The sequence below is a fragment of the Scylla paramamosain genome, chromosome 2 (genome assembly GCF_035594125.1).
Source record: "Scylla paramamosain isolate STU-SP2022 chromosome 2, ASM3559412v1, whole genome shotgun sequence".
NCBI lineage: Eukaryota > Metazoa > Arthropoda > Malacostraca > Decapoda > Portunidae > Scylla > Scylla paramamosain.
In genome coordinates this window covers 6,852,501-6,862,500 of record NC_087152.1, presented here as the reverse complement: position 1 = coordinate 6,862,500, position 10,000 = coordinate 6,852,501, and the positions used below count along the sequence as shown (strand labels likewise).

Below are 10,000 nucleotides of genomic sequence, written 5' to 3'. Positions count from 1 at the left end.
GCCACCGCCGCCGCGGACTAGCGGAGGCAGCTGACTTGCAACAGGACGAGAAGCGGCATTCCTTGTAAGGTCAGCTGAGCAGAGGAAGTTTTGGCATGTGGGGAATGTGCCCGGCCTGACCACCACCACCACCACCACCACCACCACCACCACCACCACCACCACCACCACCACTGCTACTACTACTACTACCTCCTCCTCCTCCTCCTCCTCCTCGTATTCTACCGCAGTCACTACCTCTACCATCACTAGTAAAACTACAACCACTACTAGTACTGTTCTCCGCCTCACTACCATCACCACTACACTGCACCACATCACACTTGGCTGCACCACGCCTCACCACAGCTCACCACACCGGCCCGCGCCACACCGCCACAGTAGACCCTCTTCCCCTCATGAAGGCTGCCGCTAGTACTGCCATCTTGTACCTCGGAATTTCCAGCGCCACCCCAAGCAAAGCTGCTGCTACCTCTGCCACAATAACCTATACATGACTGCATCCATTACCCCGCCTCGCCACACCGCCACCACCACCACCACCACCGCTGCTACCTCTGCCTCTACCGCCATGGTCTGCCACACACATACCACCACCACTACCACCACCACCACTGCCACCACCGGGTCGTTGCCCCCTGCGTGTGGCTGGCGGCCGCCGTCACCTGCCTCCTGTTGCCGCTGACGGGCTGCCGACGACACCGTGCCTCCGTGGGCCGCGCCGTGGCATTTCGCTGCTGTGTGTTCAGTATTCCCGGCAGTGGACGCCAGCCTCGCGTTGCTGAGGTGAAAATGAACAACACTTCCGTCACAATCACATTCCTTTCCTCACCCCTGCTCCCCACTTTCCCTCCCTTCCTCCCTCCCTCCCTCCCTCCCTCACCTCATCTTAGTGAACGTTCCGCGAAAAAGAAATGAAGCAGAGGTGGAGGTGATTCAATCCCCCATTACCTGGCGTCCCGTCACCCCCCTCAGGAGGGAGGGCATTTCCTGCGGCCTCACGCAAGGTCGCCACCGCCAGCCTTGGTTTTATCGGCGCCCGAACGAGGTCACCTGCCCGACCGCGACTGTGTCCTCTGTCCGGCGTGGCACAAGGTCACATAGGAACAAGGTCGCCGTGCCCCGACAAGGTCACGTCAAGGTCCTTCACGATGGTAATACATGTGACGGTGACGCTGATGACGAGAGAGAGAGAGAGAGAGAGAGAGAGAGAGAGAGAGAGAGAGAGAGAGAGAGAGAGAGAGAGAGAGAAGGAAGTGTGTCATTCAACATTTCATTCATTCTCAACTAGCATGGGACAGGTCGCCGCCACTGCCGCCATGTCCCTCGTGAGGTGGTGCGGCGCTCCTGACGCGGCTGTGGGAGGGAGCAGCAGCAACAGGAGGAGGAGGAGGAAGAGGAGGAGGAGGAGGAGGAGGAGGAGGAGGAGGAGGAGGAGGAGGAGGAGGAAGGAAGGAAGGAGATATAGAAGAAAAATGAAAGCAGTGACTAGGAAAGAGGGCGAGAAGAAGAAGAAGGAAGTGGATTGGTGTGTATGAGAGAGAGAGAGAGAGAGAGAGAGAGAGAGAGAGAGAGAGAGAGAGAGAGAGAGAGAGAGAGAGAGAGTTGGAGGGGGAGGTGGAATCAGCATACTTTCCCCCCGTCTATTCCTCCTCCCCGCACTTCACCCGCCTCCCTCCCCCTCTCCCCCTCTCCCTCTCCCTCTCCCTCTCCCTCTCCCTCCGTCATCCTCTCTCCCAACTCCTCAGCGGGAATAGTAGTAAGCCTTGGAATGTTGCAGGAATAATTTGAGGCATTTCCGGTGCATTGCGGGGGGAGGGGGCGGGAGGGGGAAGCAGAGGAAGAGGGGAAGGGGGGAAGGGGAAGATAGGCACGCTTGCGGTTGGAGGAGGAGGAGAGAAGGGGAAGAGGAAGGGGTGAGAGATGGTGTAAGTGAAGGAGGAATGAGGTGGAGAGCATGGAAGGGGAGAGGGAGAGGGAGAGGGAGGGGGGAGGGAAGGGAAGGTTGATTGCAGGTGGAATGGAGGTGGTGGGGGGGATGGAGGGGGGAGGAGAGGCAGGGGGAGGAAAAGTGGTGTAACTACTTTGGAGGAGAGAGAAGTATGTGCCCCCCAACTCTCTCTCTCTCTCTCTCTCTCTCTCTCTCTCTCTCTCTCTCTCTCTCTCTCTCTCTCTCTCTCTCTCTCTCTCTCTCTCTCTCTCGCTATTCTTCACATAACCGAAAATCTAGTACGTATAGTATCAGAGAGAGAGAGAGAGAGAGAGAGAGAGAGAGAGAGAGAGAGAGAGAGAGAGAGAGAGAGAGAGAATGAATGAGTAAATGAATGATGCTTTTACGGTGATATACACTCGTAGATGACTGTATATAAGGTAGAGTAAGTCAGGTATGGGTAAAGACGAGACTTTTTTAAGATGGCACTGAAGAAAGACGAGGCAGGAGTGATGACAGGCTGCAGTAGAGGACCACATTCTGAAACACATCTGCGCTGCACCTCCACTACATTCAAAAGCCTGTAGCAGTTGATGTTACACGGGTTTTTTAAGGATATTTTTATGGTTCTAGTGACAGATCAACAAGATTTCTGCATTATCAAGAGGAGAAGTACTCTTGAGAATCCGGGTAATCATCTCTGTGGCCTTTGAAAACAGTCGTGGTGAGACAGCAGAGCGTTTCAGAATACAGGCTGAGCTTGGAATGGAAGGACGAGGCGAGGAAAAGACACCCCATTCTCAAACGTTTCGGCTTCTCATCTGTGCTTCTAACACTTTTACTGGAAATTAATGATGTTTTCAAGTGTGTTTTCGAGATTATAGTGGTGTTTTCTGAAAGGTTCCTGCGTCGTATCTCTAGGGAAAGTTCCGGTGTTTTCATGAGAGACAGTTCAGTAAGGATCTCATATCATTGACGGAGAAAACACTCAGAACACGACTAATCTCTGTTTGGCTTTGAAAAATGATCCGTAGTGTTTGGAAATACTGGGATTATTGCGTGTGTTGAGGTTTGTGGCGGATGTGCAGGCAGGCAGTGCACGGTGAAGCGAGGGAACAGCGGATCATTATAAAGAGCAGCAACCCTGGCTTTTTTTTTTTTTTTTTTTTTTGACTGGGTTAAGTTAGGTTATTTCTCTCTCTCTCTCTCTCTCTCTCTCTCTCTCTCTCTCTCTCTCTCTCTCTCTCTCTCTCTCTCTCTCTCTCTCTCTCACAGCACACAAGTAGTCTATCCTAACCTGACGTAATATAAGATGCCGACAGATCTTGCAAACCTTATAAGAGAAACTATAATGGACAAGGATTTAGTTGGGTCACTTGTACATACTTGTAGATCGACTGAAAAAAAAAATAAATAAGTACATTTACTGAACAGATAGTGATTGAAAATTTCTGATGGGGGCAGATCAAACTTAGTATTGTTCAATGCCTCAAAAACTCAATTCCTCCATCTATCAACTTGACACAATCTTCCAGACCACTATCCTCTCTTCTTCAGTGACACTCAACTGTCCCCCTCTTCTACACTAAACATCCTCGGTCTGTCCTTTACTTATAATCTGAACTGGAAACTTCACATCTCATCTCTAGCTAAAACAGCTTTTATGAAGTTAGTCGTTCTGTGACGTCTCCGACAGCTCTACTTACCGTCTCAGCTGCTAACTCTGTACAGGGGTCTTATCCGTCCATGTATGGAGTACGCTTCACATATCTTTGGGGGTTCCAATCATACAACTCTTCTAGACAGGGTAGAGTCAAAAGCTTTTCGTCTTATCAACTCCTCTCCTCTAACTGACTGTTTTGAGCCTCTCTCTCGTCGCCGCAATGTTGCATCTCATGCTATCTTCTACCGCTATTTTCATGCTAACTGCTCTTCTGATCTTGCTATATGCATGCCTCCCCCTCCCGCAGCCTCGCTGCACAAGGCTTTCCTCTTTCTCTCACTCTTATTTTGTCCACCTCTCTAATGCAAGAGTTAACTGTATTATCAATCATTCATCCCTCTGGTAAACTCTGGAACTCCCTGCCTGCTTCTGTATTTCCATCTTCCTATGACTTGAACTGTTTCAAGAGGGGAGGTTTCAAGACTCTTATCCTCCATTTTTTGACTACCGCTTCGGACCATATTCGGGGACCGGCATCTCAGTGGGCCTTTTTTTTTATTTTTTATTTTTTATTTATTGAATTATTGTTGCCCTTGATCGGTGTCCCTCCTACTAAAAAAAAAAAAGAGTGGAGTAACAGAATGACAACTTCAGTAACTTCAAAACATGGCAAAGCAGACTGAGGACTTGGGGAAGATAAGATGCGAGTAAACGAGTAAGAAGATTTTGCTGAATGGAGATTAATTGAAATACTCGTAGACGAGGAACCGAAGAAGATGACTGGAGAATATTATCGTGTGCTGTAGTAGAACCATAGAGGACGATAATAATAATGATAATAATGATGACCTGAAGTGTGTAATTGCTGATAGTGATGAGGTACAGAGTGGAGGAGAGACAGACAGACAGGCGGGTACAGTGCATACATAGTTGGATAAGGGCGGGTGGTGGATGTGCCGGAGTTATGATAATTGGAGTGCAGGGCGTGGTGCTTGCATGCAGAACTGGCAGTGGTTGTAGGAGCGAAGGGACACCATTTATCTATAACAGTGGTGGGTGGAGAGTGGCTGTGGTGTCTGGTGGCATGAAGGAGAAGGTTATGACTGTGGTAATGGTGGTAGTGGTGGTGGTGGTGGTGATGGATGGTTGCGTCTATGATGGGAGTGGTGAAAAATGTGGATTAAGGAAGTAAAGTGGATTTGTAATACTAGAAAGGGGTGGAAAGGTCAGTAGTTATGAAAGGTGGAAGGCTATGATGGTGGTAGTGATGGTAATGGTGGTGGAGGGATGGCTCTATGATGAAAGGGGGTTCAGGAATGTGGATTGAGGGAGTAAAGTGGATTTGTGATGCTGGAAAGGGGTGGAAAGGTCAGTAGTAGTTATGAGAGGTTGGTTGTTAGAAGTGGAGGAGGAGAAGGAGGAGGAGGAAGAGTAGGCGAAGGAGGAACGGGAGATGGAGGAGGAGGAGGAGGAGGAGCGGGGGGAGGGTGTTAAGTGGGTTTTGGGGGGGTTAGTGCGGGGGGCGGGAGGGGGGTAGGGGCAGCAAGAAGACACTCCATCCACTGTCCAAAACATTCCACGCCTCGTCGCATTCCTGTATTTCCTGTTCATGCCGCGTCACCGCCTTAGCGTGCAACCATTATGTATGTATGTGTGTATTCCCGCGCCTCCCCCACCCCCTTCCCCTCGTGCTGCTGCTGCTGGTGCCATTATTACTACTTCTACTACTACTACTACTGCTGTTACTACTACTACTACTGTCACTACTACTACTTGACCTCCTACTCCTCGTTTTCGTCCGCCTCCTCCTCCTCCTCCTCCTCCTCCTCCTCCTCCTCCTCCTCCTCCTCCTCCTCCTCCTCCTCCTCCTCCTCCTCCTTTTTCACTAATACTACCACCACTACCATTATCAATCACAACAACAACTATCGCCACCACCATCCCCACTATTACTACTACTACTACTACTACTACTACTACTACTACTACTACTACTACTACTACTACTACTACTACTGCATATTATTTCCCCCTCCCTTTCCCCCGCCCTTTTACTAGCTTGGGGGGAGGAGGGAGAGGGGAGGGTAGAAGTAGCGCTGCATTCTTCCCCGCTGATGGAGGTTACCTACTAGTTGTATACAATGTCCAACCTATCATTTTTTTTTTTTTTTTTTTCTTAACCGAGCTTTGGGATCTGAATTTTCTCCTTAGCTTTCATCGCCGTCGCTTGGTCATCATCATTTTTACGTTTTATTGTCATTTTATGCGTATGGTGTTGTATCGCTGCTTCGTGGTTGTTGTCGTGAGTAGTATTGCACCATCATCACCATCACCACCACCACAGCTCTCGCTACCATTATTATTATTATTTTTTTTTTGTTTTGTTTATAAGATCGTAAGGGAATTAGGGAAGCTGCAAGTGGTGTATTGTCATGTAATTATTAAAATGTACTGCTGCAATTACGTATTACAGTTAGTTATCAAGGTTATGTTACACCATTTTGTTTTTTTTTATCATGATCAGCACCATTAGTCGTAGCAATATCAGCACCATCACCATCACTGCCATCACCATTGCTTTTTAACGTCTTTCAGTTATTAACAAGGTACTTCTGTCATTACGCATTGCAGTTATCATGGTGTAATCACATTCATTCTAGCTTGATATCCCAGAGCATCACCATTAGTCGCAGTATCATCACCACCAACAGCACCACCACCACTGCCATTAACATTACTTTTTATCGTCATGTAATTATTAACACGGTACTGCTGCTATTACGTATTAGAGTTATCATGGCGTCATTGCTCTATTTTTAGCGTAATACCACCGGACACCACCACCACCACCATTTCTACTATCATCTTCACCATTTATCATGTAATTATTAACACGGTATTACAATTCTCGTGGTTATGTTACCCTATGTTTAGCGTGAGATCCCCCCATAATCACCATAAGTCGTACTATTATCATCACCATCGTCATCACCACGCTCCGTTACCTGCACACACCTACACGCAAGTCGACACCGCCACCACATCACGTCACATCACATCACGTCACGTCACGTCGCCCCTCGCAATGCCTCTGCCGCATCATCATTATCAGTGCAATTATTGTCATCATCACTCCCGGACGTCTATTTTCTTATCTTTTGCTGGTTTTCGTTATGCATTTATATTTTTAAACCGCATTATTATTATTTATTTTTTTTTTCGTGTGTATGTATGTGTTTTTGGTTTTATCGTTTGGAGTTTTTTTTTTTTTGTGGGTCATGCTTGATGTGTGTGTGTGTGTGTGTATGTGCGCGCAGTAAAGGGCGTTAGCAGTTTGTTTTGAAGAAATTTCCTCACCGCCTCCACGATCCTGCAAACAAGATTAGGAAAGGAAAAGCAGACGTCTCTCCCTACTACTCTCTTTCCCTCTCCTTCCCTTCCCTTCTCATCCCTTTGCTTCTCTTCTCTTTCCTTCTCTTGCTTCCCCTTCCTTTTACTTCCTCTCCCTTCCCTTCCCTTCCTTTCCCTTACCTTGTTTTCTCATCATATTCTTTACGATTTCCCTTCCTTTCCTTTTTTCTCTCTCTCTCTCTCTCTCTCTCTCTCTCTCTCTCTCTCTCTCTCTCTCTCTCTCTCTCTCTCTCTCTCTCTCTCTCTCTCTCTCTCTCTCTCCCCCCTTGCCTTGCTTTCTCTTCATTTTCATTTGCTGTTTACATTATCTTTCCTTCCCTTGCCTTCTCTTCTCTTCCTCCGTCTCCTATTCCCATCCCTTCTTTTTTTTTTCCTTTTCCTCCCTTCATTATGTTCTTCCCTTGCCTCTTTCCATTTTCCACCTCGTTCACGCGAACAAAAATAGAATAAACAGACACACACGAGAGAGAGAGAGAGAGAGAGAGAGAGAGAGAGAGAGAGAGAGAGAGAGAGAGAGAGAGAGAGAGAGAGAGAGAGATGACGTGTGTGTGTGTGTGTGTATATATATACGGTGTATTTTTGAGGGACAAGGAGAGTGTTGAGGCGGGAATGGGGGGTGAAGTCGAGGCAAGGCGAAGCAAGGCAAGTCCCTGACGGTGCACGGTTTTACGAAGGTCATCTGCCGTGCTATTTTTGCTATCGCCTATTTGTGTCGTGGAGGAGTGCGAGGGGAAAGCTCTCCCAGAGTGTGCAGTGAGGGGAGGGAGAGGGAGAGGGAAGGTAGGGAGAGGACGGGTGCAAAACTGACGAGTTATCTAGGGAGATTCTATTTTAATCAGTCCCCCCTCCCTTCTTCCCCTTGCCACCCATATACTGACACTCTACACCCTTTCCCTTTTTTCGCTCCCCGTCTGCACCCAGTACTCAGTGTCTTCGTTTACCTTGCCGCCCGTCCCCCAGGTAACACTAAGACTCACTCCCCTCCTCTCTTTCCTCCTCCAGGTGTGTTGGTGCGTGGGTGGCGCCCCTCTCCCCACCGCCGCCGCCCCCGTGAGTCGACCCCGTGGTGCCTGATGAAATGATCGTGATGATGCAGCCTCCGGTATGTGAATCTTTACCTGATGTTTTGGTGTTTTGGTGTGTGTTGTGTGTGTGCGTGTATGTGTGTGTGTTTGGGATCATGGTGTTGGAGTGTCTAAAGAGAGAGAGAGAGAGAGAGAGAGAGAGAGAGAGAGAGAGAGAGAGAGAGAGAGAGAGAGAGAGAGAGAGAGAGAGAGAGAGAGAGAGAGAGAGAGAGTGTAGGTTGGTTAATGAAGACTTGTAATGTTGAAGTGAGTATTGAAATTAAGTGGTGTGGGGTGTGTAGGTATTGTTGTGTGAGTGTGTGTGTGTGTGTGTAGTGGTTGGGAGTGAGTCTGAGTCTGTGGTGTGATGGCATGAGGAGTTAAGGAAATCTGGAGTAACTTTGGGTAGGTATTAGACGTGTGAATACTAAGACATAATAAGAGAGAATGTGTAGAGATCAACTTCTTTATCTAACAATAAGGAACACAGGCTAAGAAAGACCAGTGAAGGCGTAGAGAAAGATAGGTAAGTCTCGTACATCACATCTATGTTATTATGTATGAGAGTTTGTTTCCTTTCAACCCATTCAGTACCATGACATCTGTTGTATTATATTATCGATGCAATTTGATCTTATGAAGTTTACATGACAATTTCTTCAATCAAAATGGCTAGAAATCATCTCTTAGTCGCCTTTAATAATTACATCAATGTCCAGTTCATTCTGACCAACAGTTTTACCAAGTGTAGAAATATTGTGTACTGGATGGGTTAATGTGCCTGCCTGTGGGTGTGGTGGTCGAGAGCTGTCATGTGCTGTAAGGTTAAGGAAGGAAACAAATTAAGTCTCTCTATGATTTGTAAAGATTCTGAACATTTGAATTTCGGGAACTGCTTTTAATTCCACCTTGACATCTTTTGCACTCATTTTTTTCTTTCTTTGGGTAGGAAAAGGACTGTATTTACTGGCTTGTGTGTTATAGTGTGTCGTGTGTTACTTGATTTTTGTAACCCTTAGTATGTGACCTCATCACGTCGTGTTATCTTTCTACTGTTACTCTTATTTGATAATTTTTGTTATTGGATACTTGGCGCCTTCATACTCTCTCTCTCTCTCTCTCTCTCTCTCTCTCTCTCTCTCTCTCTCTCTCTCTCTCTCTCTCTCTCTCTCTCTCTCTCTCTCTCTCTCTCTCAACACCTACGCTGCAAAACATTCCATTCTCTTTCCTTGTCTTTCTCTTTGATCGAGGCCTGTGATCACTCCCTCCTCACCTTTGCATTCACAAGCTGATGGCTCACGTAAACGCTCCTAGAGGCATTGCTGTAAGATCCTTAGTTTGTGGGGGATCTTAGGGTGCTACAGTAATGCCCCATGAAAGTTAGAACTGCGTATCTTCGTCTGTGTTATGCGACAATGATTACCTCCCTTGCAAGTGCTCAGATTGGGTACTTGGGAACCTTGTTTTGCTGTGGGTCGTATGGAAGTGTGCTTTGTATGTCACTCTTACCTACGCTGGCTTTTTTTTTTTTGTTAGTTTGTTTCTGTGGTGGAAGTACTGAAGGTAATGTTAGAATGAGTGCTACTACTACTACTACTACTACTACTACTACTACTACTACTACTACTATACTCCACGCTGTGCCTCCATTTCTGCACTACACAAACGGCGCCAATAAGCATAAATCATCTCTCTCACGAACACCAGTAGCCTCAGATTCCCCTTTTCTTTGACCGTCAGTTAGTTTATCCCTATTTCTCTGCGTTGCGAAAATTAAACAAGGCGCTGCATCCGATAGCAAGAACCTGAGGGGCTTGCTGTTTGAAATCCCTTGTAATCTCCTCTAAAATTACCACCACCACCACCACCACCACCACCACCACCCTCGCCACTGCTACTAATATGTGTCTATGTCCTGTGATGCTCTTGATA

At 47.2% G+C, this 10,000-nt stretch overlaps 1 long non-coding RNA gene across 1 annotated transcript in view; it reads left to right on the top strand.

Moving 5' to 3' along the window:
* The window catches only part of LOC135109327 (uncharacterized), a 58,913-nt gene that overhangs the window by 16,443 nt on the left and 32,470 nt on the right, over positions 1-10,000 (top strand). Inside the window, exon 2 of the long non-coding RNA XR_010272659.1 lies at positions 8,007-8,106. This is a non-coding gene — a long non-coding RNA (uncharacterized LOC135109327). The remainder of the gene's footprint in view (positions 1-8,006; positions 8,107-10,000) is intronic.